The sequence below is a fragment of the Haliotis cracherodii genome, unplaced genomic scaffold (assembly GCF_022045235.1).
Source record: "Haliotis cracherodii isolate W230 unplaced genomic scaffold, xgHalCrac1.p SCAF_6, whole genome shotgun sequence".
Taxonomy (NCBI): domain Eukaryota; kingdom Metazoa; phylum Mollusca; class Gastropoda; order Lepetellida; family Haliotidae; genus Haliotis; species Haliotis cracherodii.
Window position 1 is genome coordinate 27014430 of NW_027266319.1, and position 11992 is coordinate 27026421.

The following is an 11992-nucleotide window of genomic DNA, read 5'->3' on the forward strand; positions in this document are numbered from 1 at the left end:
TTTAACGCCGCACTATTGCAGATATATGACGGTGGTTTGTAAATAATCGAGTGTGGACCAGACAATCCAGTGATTGACATCATGAGCATCGACCCACGTAATTGGGATACGATGACATGGATCAACCAAGTCAGCGAGCCTGACCACCCGATCCCGTTAGTCGCCTCTTACGACAAGCATATATAGTCACCTTTTACGGCAAGCATGGGTTGCTGAAGGCCTATTCTACCCCGGATCTTCACGGGGACCATACACTTTTAGTGTGATATGATCATAGCAAGTACATTTCTTTCTAAAACAATCAATTAAAGATGTTTGGATGAGGGATATGAAACTTCATCGTTTCTTGAAATGAAATGCATCAACTCTTTATATCTTTAAAGATCAGTTAGTCCTTTACATTTGCCGGAACACAACACCTTGTTTTTAAATATACACAAAGAGCTGTGCACACACACAAATGATATAAATCCAGAGCTGCAGATAAACAGCGTATTTGCGTAAAATACGCCCCCAAAAATATTCAAAACCCAATTACTTTCATTTAACTTGCGTACAGAAACGCATGCATTAAATGAAAAACTCAAAAATTGAAAACAGCACGCGTAAATACCCAAAGAGGCTCTTTCAGCATGCGTACAAAGGAGCTAATTAACACAATTACGAGATAATTTACTTTCCGAGTCGAACCCATAAATTTAGAACAGTTATATACATCTAAAACATTATTTCATTTTTTTCTAAATCTTAAAATGTTCACTCTTTTTGAGAAAAAAAACCCACAGTGATGAATAGATGAGTGAAAAATATTGGTTACCCAATAAACAATGTAACAACCCAATTAAAATAGATACCCTAGAGTAAAAACTCGATTACTCAAAAAATTATCTTGAGTTCTGTCAATCTTTTATTATCTGTTGTTATTTATCTTTCATATGAAGCGCAAAACACATGAATAACACATTACATGCGACATTATTAATACTGATACATACAATGAATGTATGGTTAAATTATTTGTTCGCGTGTTCGCGCAGATGCCATGTCGGTGGCATGCACCCAAACGCACGTTTAGCACGTGCAAAGTAGCACATGAGTGTGTATGGCTTTAACCAGCCCATACGACCTTGTTTGTCTTAAACACGAATTATATTGTGCACAGATTATTCCATTTGGATGTCACACAGATAGTTTGAAACGCACGATTTGCACGTGTGTTATGATTGCGGCGTAGTAGAGATCAAAACAACAGCCTGCCTCCCTCCTCTCAATAAACTTTCACCCCCGGTTGGTCGTGGCGAGGTAAGTGAATTATGATGCCATAATTATGATTTTTCAGAGGTTTTCCAAACCTGTAGGGAATACGACTATGGATTAATCTGTCCTGATATCTCCTCTAAACATTCTAGGTTTGAGTTGTATGCGCTGAGTAGTTAAAACATATTGATATATATTACCCTCTCAAGCATAACTCTCCTGCTCTTGGGCCAACTGTTTGTAAATACCCACATAAACGATGTTGTTAACACACATCTAGTGTTCAAACTAAAGCTAGCGACAAGGTATTTATTCGCCTTGTGAGTGAGATTACATGCCGACAGTGTTAGTCATAGTGCACCTACAGTGATCATTTTATGATACATCTGATCATTTCTACGTTTAAAATCAATAAACATACACCATGCAGCCTAGTGTTAGGACATAACTATTCCCACTGGGTTGAATAATACATCTCTTGGTACTTAATTATGTATGGACATTGAAATCGTTGTGATTGTAAAACCATCATCTAAACAGGACAAGGGGGGTAACTCTGTTTTGCAACCGAGCTCATTAAAATTATTGTATTTACCTCCCTTTATGATCAGTTTTCTTCAAAATCATTCGTTGTTAATCATATAAAACGATCAAGTAAAAATAATTATATATCTTAGAGGTTTATATTTCTAATTCACAAGCAAGCCGGTAATACAAGTCAAATAGTCTGTGATGTTTGTATAAGAGAACCATATTTGGGATTTTTTCAGAAACAAAACTGCAAAACATTTTTTAAAGAGAAAAACTTGCATGTTTTGAACAGTATCCTCTTGTAGTTTTGCCTGTGTGGCCCAGTCGTCTAAGGCGCCGCGATTCGCTGTGCAGAGTTGCGTCCCCTGGACACGCCAGAAACCTATGATTGTGGGTTCGAATCCCGATTCACCTCGATTATGTTTCTAGGTTTGTCAGCACCATACCCGTGCTCGTGGGTTTCACCGAAGTGGTAAACGTCCGAGACCTGCACCACTTCGGGCTTTCCTCCCACATTAAGCTGACACGTCGTGATATAACTGGAATACTGTTAAAAGCGGCGTTAAACCCAATTCACTCACTCACTCATATGGTATCTAAAGGTGACTAACGGGATCGAGTGGTTAGACTCGCTGACTTGGTTGATGCATGTCATTGTGTTGCAATCAAACAATGACATATGTGCCTGTATAAACAGTGTCCCCATTAATCGAATATACTCTAGTTTGGTGGCAATCTACAAATACGCTAGGGTCGGTGGAGCAGCCTAGTGGTAAAAGTGTTCGTTCTTCACGCTGAAGACCCGGGTTCGATTCACACCATGAGTATAATGTGTGAAGCCCATTTCTGGCGTTCCCACCCGTGATATTGCGGAAACATTGCTTTATGCAGCGTAAAATCATACTCACTCACTACAAGTACGCGAACGCAGATATCTTCAAATCACCGAACCCTTGCAGGAACTTAAACACGTAGTTCGGTATTTTGAGAGTCGAACAAATTTATTCGGCGTCCCAGTCCGTGATCTATATACTCACCGACAAAAGAAATGCAAATACCATATATGTTGTAAATGCAAGAAAAGATATTATTCAAACAGATATTAGATTGGTTTGATGCACAAACAAATATACTGGCATGCTGTGTGAACCGACTCTTATGAACGCCTCACATATGACGTCATAGATCCATGACTCGCGATGCCCCATTTGTCTCGTGCAGGATTAGCGTGTAAAATTTGGAAATTACGTGCAGCATATCGTGATAAGAATAAGGGCACTCTGTGGTAACACTTGACTGATTGTTAGTTTTGTCATTAATTGGTACACACTGGAAACTTCTCTTCTTTACGCATATACTTCTCTACATGTTTTCTATGGTTCGCGGGGGCACGGGTGGCCCAATCGTCTAAGGTGCCGCGATTCGCTATGCAGAGTTGCGTCCCTTGGGCACGCCAGAAACCTATGATTGTGGGTTCGAATCCCGGTTCGCCCCAATTATGTTTCTAGGTTTGTCAGCACCATACCCGTGCTCGTGGGTTTCACCGAAGTGGTAAACGTCTGAGACCAGTATCACTTCGGGCTTTCCTCCCACATTAAGCTGACACGCCGTGATATAACTGGAATACTGTTAAAAACGGCGTTAATCCCAACTCACTCACTCACTCATTCTATGGTTCGCGTTTCTTTTGGCGGTGAGTATAATGCGTTTGTGTCCAAGGGACTGTGTTCGGACTACAGGACATTTTCGTCTTTAACGCGATATGGCTGAAATACTGCCGATGTGACGTTAAATATTAACTCACTCACTCACTCGTCTTTAACGATACATCGAGATAACAAGAGTTCGAGTTACCGAGGTTCCACTGTCTTTACGGCGACTACTGTGCAAAACGAAATTGTTTTACCATTATGTTCTACGCCAAATGGACAATCTGTTTGAACACAGGCTTCCAGACGACCTCAGCTGACACTACAACTGCCTTTCTACGGTAACTGGGGTATCATTGGTTGTGGACAGCACCCGCAACTCATTCTTACACTTCACCATGAATGCGGAAGGTTATACTTTCCCCGCTGCTCGGAACATTCTGACCAGCAAAATACACCCCTATATCTACTGACCACATTCTTCACAGAGAAAGTCCAGCATAACATAGCTTTCTCAGAATGGAGCCCACGTGACCACGGACAATTGCAGTGTGTAACCCATGTCCAGGCACCGGGGTCGCCTAGGTATAACGTACTACCTGTATATTTGAGGGACAGGCAATGAAATACGCGTATATGTCAAAGATTAATCTTCGATACGTAGTGGACCGCCTCCGTGGTCTTGTGGTTCGAATCCCGGCCGCGTCATACCAAAAGACGTTAACAGATGGTTCGTATTGTTACCCTTCATGACTCTCGGCATTAAGAGGCAAAACAAGGACTGTTCGGCTCGGAGTCAGTATACTGTGTACAACCAGCCACACACACACACACACACACACACACGTGCGCGCGCGCACGCACACATGCTTGCACGTGGCTATACAAATGCAATAATGTCGGACGCAAAAGTAAACTCCATTTCAACTCCCCTCATTAGGTAGTGTCGGTCTTAGATCATAACGCCGAAAAAGATTCCACCGGGACAATATAGCTGCATCGACTTTAGATCTGCATTACATCGACTTAATGGGGATCGAAGCAACGAGGTTTCGCTGTTTAACTGACAGGCCTTAATTAGTGTTAAACAGTACCGAACTGTTTGAATGGCATTTTTAGAAGCGGTTTAGTGTATGCATATCCATAATAGAACATAGAAATTGCCATTCATGAAATATATGTCTTCACTAAACAGTACCTATATCATGTTAATTACGAATTTTTGGCGAGGGTTTTTATTGGCGACAATGCTATTGATCATAAGAGGCCCCTAAGTTTTTCTCACGTCCTTAATATGTTGTAAATGCTGCACCGAAATCCACTTTTTATCGAAAAGCTGGCATTGATTCGAACATACTTTGTAAAAAATAAAATCAAAAGATTAGAATTTAGTAAGAGTGAAAGAGTATGATTTTACGCCGCTTTTAGCAATATTCCAGCATTATCACGGCGGGGGGACACCAGAAATGGCCTTCACACATTGTACCCATGTCGGGAATCGAACCCGGGTCATCGGCTTGACGAGCGAACGCTTTAACCACTAGGCTACCCGACCGCCCGAACTTAGTAAGAATATGCCCTGGTGACGTCTTTGATTAAATGGAATCCATGTTTAAAAGATGAATGTATATATACAGTTCTAGCCGCTTCTATTTGCACTAAGTTCTTGGTAAATACAAACTGCACAGTTGACTCATGTAATTCAGGTATAATGAAAAGTAAATAGTTTTTATAATCATGTTTCTGCATGAAAGTTTCTCCGTGTATATGTCAAAATCCACAATCAGGCAGTATGTATATTGACTAAAACGTTCAGTCAATAAATCTATACTAGTATTGACTGATTCACTCAGGCAATGTACATATTGCCTAGAAATTTAGACTGGATTTTAGATTGATTAAAATGTGTTTTATACCCTCATTTTAATTTGGACCAATATACATATTGTCTGATTATAGACACTGACTGCAACATATACATCGTATTTATATGCATGTGATACCATATGGTTATGATTGGTATTTTGGTTTTCGTTGTTTTGTTTGGGGATCCTGTTGTGTCAGGGTATTTGTGGTTAGCAGGGTGTTTCTTTTCTGTTTTATTGGAAAATGGTGGTACAGTGTGTCATCACTGCTTATGGTTGAAAGATATGAATAGGTTTTTATTAGACTGTGTATTAAATAATTTCCATTTGTTGACTCACGTTTTTAATTTGCCCAAACTCGTGGCATCAGTGAACAAACAATATGACAATTATTGTTTATATTTGTTCTTTTGTCATAGAATTTATACCAGAAATGGTGGGATAGCGTAGAGATTTTACAGTCGCTTCCCGAAGAACTAATCATTACTGCAACTCCAAGTTGTGGCCGAAGAATTGATTTAAACTGACACTGATACAAAATGTATTATCCCCTGCCACAAAGTGGGCGAGATAAATAGGTTTGGGATCCATCCGTCCTTTCGACTTCAGTGGGGACATTTTTTCTTGGTCGCCACTGTGTCTACTAGGATGACATTTTGCATTCATCGGTAAATAATACCTATTGTGAGCGAATTCGAAAACGATCATCTACAATTTACGTTTTTCAGAGTTATTGACCTTCTTTGATCTTTTCAACATCGGGCACAGTCACAGGGGCTTGAATACGCTAGCTCCAAAAGTACGGCTTCGATTTATCTGTTTGCTTTATGTCTCTATGTCTCAATGTGAAGCTAAATGTATTGGCTTGAAATGAGTATAGTCTTATAGAGGTATTTATAGTGGAGGGGCGGTCGGGTAGCCTAGTGGTAAAAGCGTTCGCTCGTCAAGCCGATGACCGGGTTCGATTCACGACATGGGTACAATGTGTGAAGCCCATTTCTGGTGTCCCCGGTCGTGATATTGCTGGAATATTGACAAAAGCGGCGTAAAACCATACTCACTATTTACAGTGGACGTTGTTGAATTCGTCCTCGCACGAACTTATTGAATGGCCTCGTTACACCCCTTTCCTTCTATTTGATATACTGACACTGGGTAAGTCCCTGTGCGCACAGTAACGGCAATTTTCTTTTCGCAAAACACTAGAGATGACATTGTGAATACATTATGAATTTATGAATATATCATCAAGGTTGAAAACCTCCATCGAGAATAAATATGTTATATAGTTATTGCCCTTGTTTTGCTTTTTCACGTTTTCTCAAATGAGGTTTATAGGGTTCGTTTCAAGGGCACAAATCATAAATCGTTTCATACATCTTCGTGCAACTTTGTACACACATCCCCCCAGCCGCCCACCTGTATTTACCTTTATGATTCATGTCACACACCATAGAGTCACACCGAGACAAAGGGCCGTTTCCGTGGTCTAGTAGTAGAGCGTCCGCCCGGAGAGCGGAAGGTCGGGGTTCGATCCCCGGCAGCGTCATTCCAAAAGACGTTAAAATACGGTACACGTTGTCTGGTTGGCTCGGTATACTGTGTCCGAGTGGGCTATTTATGTCAATCTGCGGCATAGTATCTCAGTAGGCTAGCACTATAAAATCGGGATTAGTCCGGACTAGTTTAGTCATGAAAGGATTGGACACAAGTTATCACAACTTAGAACGCCCTCTCCCATATTTTTACATGTATGCTTATTTACAGTTAATAAATCAAATAACAAAAAAGGAAAGGAAAGAGATAGAGAAACGTATGTACATTCACACTGCTCACTCAAGGATTAGTACAAGCGAGCGAGCGAGCGCACGCGCGCACACACACACGCACACACACACGTGTGCATGCACGTCGCTATATAAGAACAATAATGTTATACGCGACGTTAACCCCATTTCACCACACCACACCATACCACACCACACCTCACCAGGACAAGCCATCACCTTGTAGCCTTCATTAAATACATCTCATACTAAACATTCCAAACGAGAATTGTAGCGCGTACATTGTAGGAACATCAATCACATTTCTCGAAGGTTATGTTCATGGCAGTTTTAAAAGAATAATCTTACCTGCTTAATGGAATTAACTTGACATACACCATTGCATATACGCCACTTCTGCTTCCATGACGTCTGGAATTAACGCGCATAAGAAACTCGTGCAACGGAAGTGAGCCCCGATTGGTTTAACTCGTAACCATGACATCACGTGCCAATGCTGGCGAACACCTGCGTGAAATATACAACGCTTCAAAACTGATTTGACATTTGTTTACGTGTCGTACGTAGTCTTAGGACGACGAAGCCAACTTGGGAGAAGCTTTGTCCACGGTATTGTGCCCATTCTCAAGCTGGGTCAACACTTTGTAATTAGCTAGTGCCAGCTGTGAAGTAGATTGTATCTGCGTAATTGAGAATCATCATTGCAATCACGAGCAAGATATGCAATCTTAAATGACTTAAATTAGACTTGTTAATTGGGCCTTATATAATTATAACAAAGTCATAATAAATGTATATTTTAAAATAAATGTATATAATGACTTTCTATGATAGTACATATGTAAAAACAAATCAGCATTGAAACATTGTTTAATGTATGCTGGTGTGAGTGGCGTGTGATAAGCATTATAATTTTGTTTGATATTGATTTGCCATCTCACGTGCATCTATTTTAAATCCCTTTTATATTCTTAATTACGAGTGAGTGAGTTTGGTTTTACGACGCTTTTTGCAATATTCCAGCAATATCACGGCGGGAGACACCAGAAAAGGGCTTCACATAATATACCCAGGTCGGGAATCGAACCCCGGTCTTCGGCGTGACGAGCGAGCGCTTTAACCACTAGGCTACCCGACCGCCCCTCCTTCATAATGGAAATATATACTACTTATAAGAAGTTAAAAGAACGCCCTATATTAAGTACATCATGACAGATAGTCATATGAAACAATCGGGTGTCCCTTATCCTCTTTTTAGTAATATATTTTAAAGTGTGTTTTAATGATGTAATATTTTCCCCACATTAAACGAAGTAGCTTAGGGGGATCAATTTCAAATATTATTTAAATCAGGAAATATACATACTGTCACTTTATATGTATCAGCAGCCAGTGGATGTCGGTCAGCGAAGCAGTACATAGAGATGCAATGTGACAGCTATTATCACTGAACGGCATCAAATTTAGTAGCACTATCTCTGTTGTACTGTCGGTGCTAAGAACAGCGATAATCAGAACTAGGGTTCACTAGTATAAATAAACACACCATGTACATTTCAATAACAACAGTACAGTAATGCCGGGTTCTGCACGTATTTGCTAAAAATTATGTCTAATGTCGTCTTCGACCCTCGGTTATCCTGTATATCACATCTCCATTCTATTATGATGTATACCCTTTCACTATTCGATACTATACCTTTATTTTGTGCCCGGTTCGAATGATACAAAGCTTAAAAAGACGCCCAATCAAATATCCCTTTTTGGCTCGCCTGACACGAAAGTCAAGACATCTCATGTCATTGCCTGCTTGTCCGGCACAGGAATCCGCGTCTTAAACATCTGCTTCATAAACACTGGGACGGAGGAGGTCAAATTTCCCTTGCTTATTTCCACCAAGCATGACACCTGAATGTGTTGTAAAGGTTCAAATCCGATTTTCAATATGGCAGCCATATGGAAAAGGCTTTGTTTTGTTTGTTTGTTTATTGTTTAACGCCGCTCTCAGCAATATTCCAGCTATATGACGGCGGTCTGTAAATAATCGAGTATGGATCAGACAATCCACTGATTGACATCATGAGCATCGATCCACGCTATTGGGATACGATGACATGCATCAACCAAGTCAGCGAGTCTGACCACCCGGTCATGTTAGTAGCCTTTTACGGCAAGCATGGGTTGCTGAAGGCCTATTCTACCCCGGACCGTCACGGATCTGGTATTTGAGCAGTGATTATTGCGGATCCACAGACATGTGTGGTCTGTTTTTTTCGCGATAATTTATATTTTGACCTTTATTTGACCAGTACAATTAGACCATGCACCTTAATTCTCTCAAAATGCATTTCGTCGCACTGTAAACATCATCACATCAGAAACCTTGGACTAATAAAACCGACACTTTAGATGACACCTAGAATGTTTTTAAGAGATTCGAATCCAATTTAAAAAAGGGCAATTTATGCTCTATGGGGATCACCAGTCCCTCTTAGAATTGATCCCCAGCAACCAATGCTGGTCACAGGAGGATTTAATGTGTCGGGTGGTCCGACTCGGTGACGTGGTGGATTGCGTGTCACCGTACCCTGAATGCGTGGATCACTGCTCATATCATTGGATTGTCTGGTCCAGACTTACAGGCTTTCCTTATTGATGGAGTGAGTGAGTATGGTTTTACGCTGCTTTTAGCAATATTCCAGCAATATCACAGCAGGGGACACCAGGAATGGGCTTCACACATTGTACCGATGTCGGAATCGAACTCGGGTCTTCGGCGTGACGAGCGAACGCTTTTAACCACTAGGCTACCTGACCGCCCCCTTATTAATGGAACATTTATGAGTGCAGGGTTAATCAACAAGAGGAACGAGAAGCTATTTCTGGCCATTACTGACATTTTGCGTATGTGTAGTTTGGAGTAGGAATAATTAATCATGTTCCGCGGATTTCTTTCGTGATAGTTTAAATTTTAAATTTTGTTTTGACCATGCTCTATGGGATTTAAAAAAAACTAACAATTTGTTCAAGAAATACTGGAAAAACATAAATTGTCCTGATGTTTTACGACAAAGTAAATTGTTCGATGGACATGCTGGTAGTACTCAAATATTTATTATGTGAAAACAAATTTTATTTTAAGCAGTGAACGAAGTTAAAGTGATGGATAGGTCCAGTGTATGAAGGGGCACGGGTGGCCCAGTCGTCTTAGGCCACGGTTCGCTGTGCAGAGTTACGTCCCTTGGGCACGCCAGAAACCTATGGGTGGGTTCGAATACCGGTTCGCCCCGATTATGTTTCTAGGTTTGTCAGCACCATACCCGTGTTCGTGGGTTTCACTGAAGTGGTAAACGTCTGAGACCTGCATCACTTCGGGCTTTCCTCCCACATTAAGCTGACTCAAAGAGCAGCATGAGACCCAACTCACTCACTCTAGTGCATAGTACATGACACTTTTTATGTACAACTTCTTTTATTAATTTTTTAGGTCCAGTGTATTTATAATAAAAGCACAGAGAAACAAGGCACTGGAAAATCCAAGTTGTTCTGTTTCTTAGTAGATTATATATTTTTCAATTATGTGGGGGAAAATTCATAAAAAAATCCAAACACAAATTGATTCTAAATCTGTTTATTTCACACTTTAAAATGTTTATAAAGTCACTTTACAGGAAAAATAAGAAAATGCTTTTACAACCAGAGCTAAATGTACAGCAACACAACACACCCACACATTTAGCTAGCAGGGATGACCAGGTACTTGAGAGTTGTCTCCCTCTTCACTTGTATTCCAACTAATACGCTTTGGACAAGTTGTTTATTTCATATCTTTTTGCAAAATTGTTGATTTCAATAAATGTCCCCAAATAGATGCAAGCATAATGCTGTCGTTTAACAAATGTAAGCTTTACTTATAAATAAAATACTACAAGTCTGAAGGTGCCAGTGTACTTCAGAGTATTTAATCAGATCACAATGGGGAAAACATCCTGGTCTTCCAGGGATGGTTGTCTGTTCACAATTATAAGTCTGCATTCACATTCACTTTGATGTCCTAACACTGATATCCACATCTAACATTGAACTGCTGAAGATCAGTGAAAGGTACTGAACACTACAAAAAGTACAATACAAATCCGAACATATATTACATCAACTTAAAGCCTTTACACACATGACTTGTGATAAGAAATGTACCGGAAATAATGGTGATACAAAGTCGTGAAACTATGGGTACAACCACCTAGCTATGACAGCCCAAAATGTGACACCAGTAATGGCTTTGGTGATCCATCCTCACTATTCTAGGGAATATTATTTCCTCTCTGCCCAGATAATACCATTGGGGAAGTACAATTCATTACAAGTAAGGGTACAGACATCATAGTACATGAAACCACAAATGAGTCACATAATGTAACCATTTGGGAATCAGACCAGGGCAATGTTCCGCAAAGCGATCTTAGCGCTAAGGTGACCTTAAGTCCCATACTTTAACATAGGGTTACGATCATCGTAGCGCTAAGATTGCTTTGTGCAAGTGGGCCCTGAACGTTATGCATGAAGAGTGAACACATGTACTATTAGGCTACCCTACTACTCCCTGACACTATCACAATATGGTGGCTTTATCCCTTGGAGAGAGAGGATGTATAGTGATTCTACGCTACCTGACAACGACAACAGGTGATATGATGGGTGCATGACATATAGTCAGCTGATACAGGATGAGGGTTGGGATATGTGAAATCTAGAAAAGTGATTAAAGGGTTCGACGCAAAGTGTCCATACAGCTAAACCTCGCTTAAGACAATTGATGGAAAAATTGATGAAAATGACATTACAGTACAAATATGTGTTTTACTAAAACATGATAATCCATTTATTTGATCCCATTTCATGG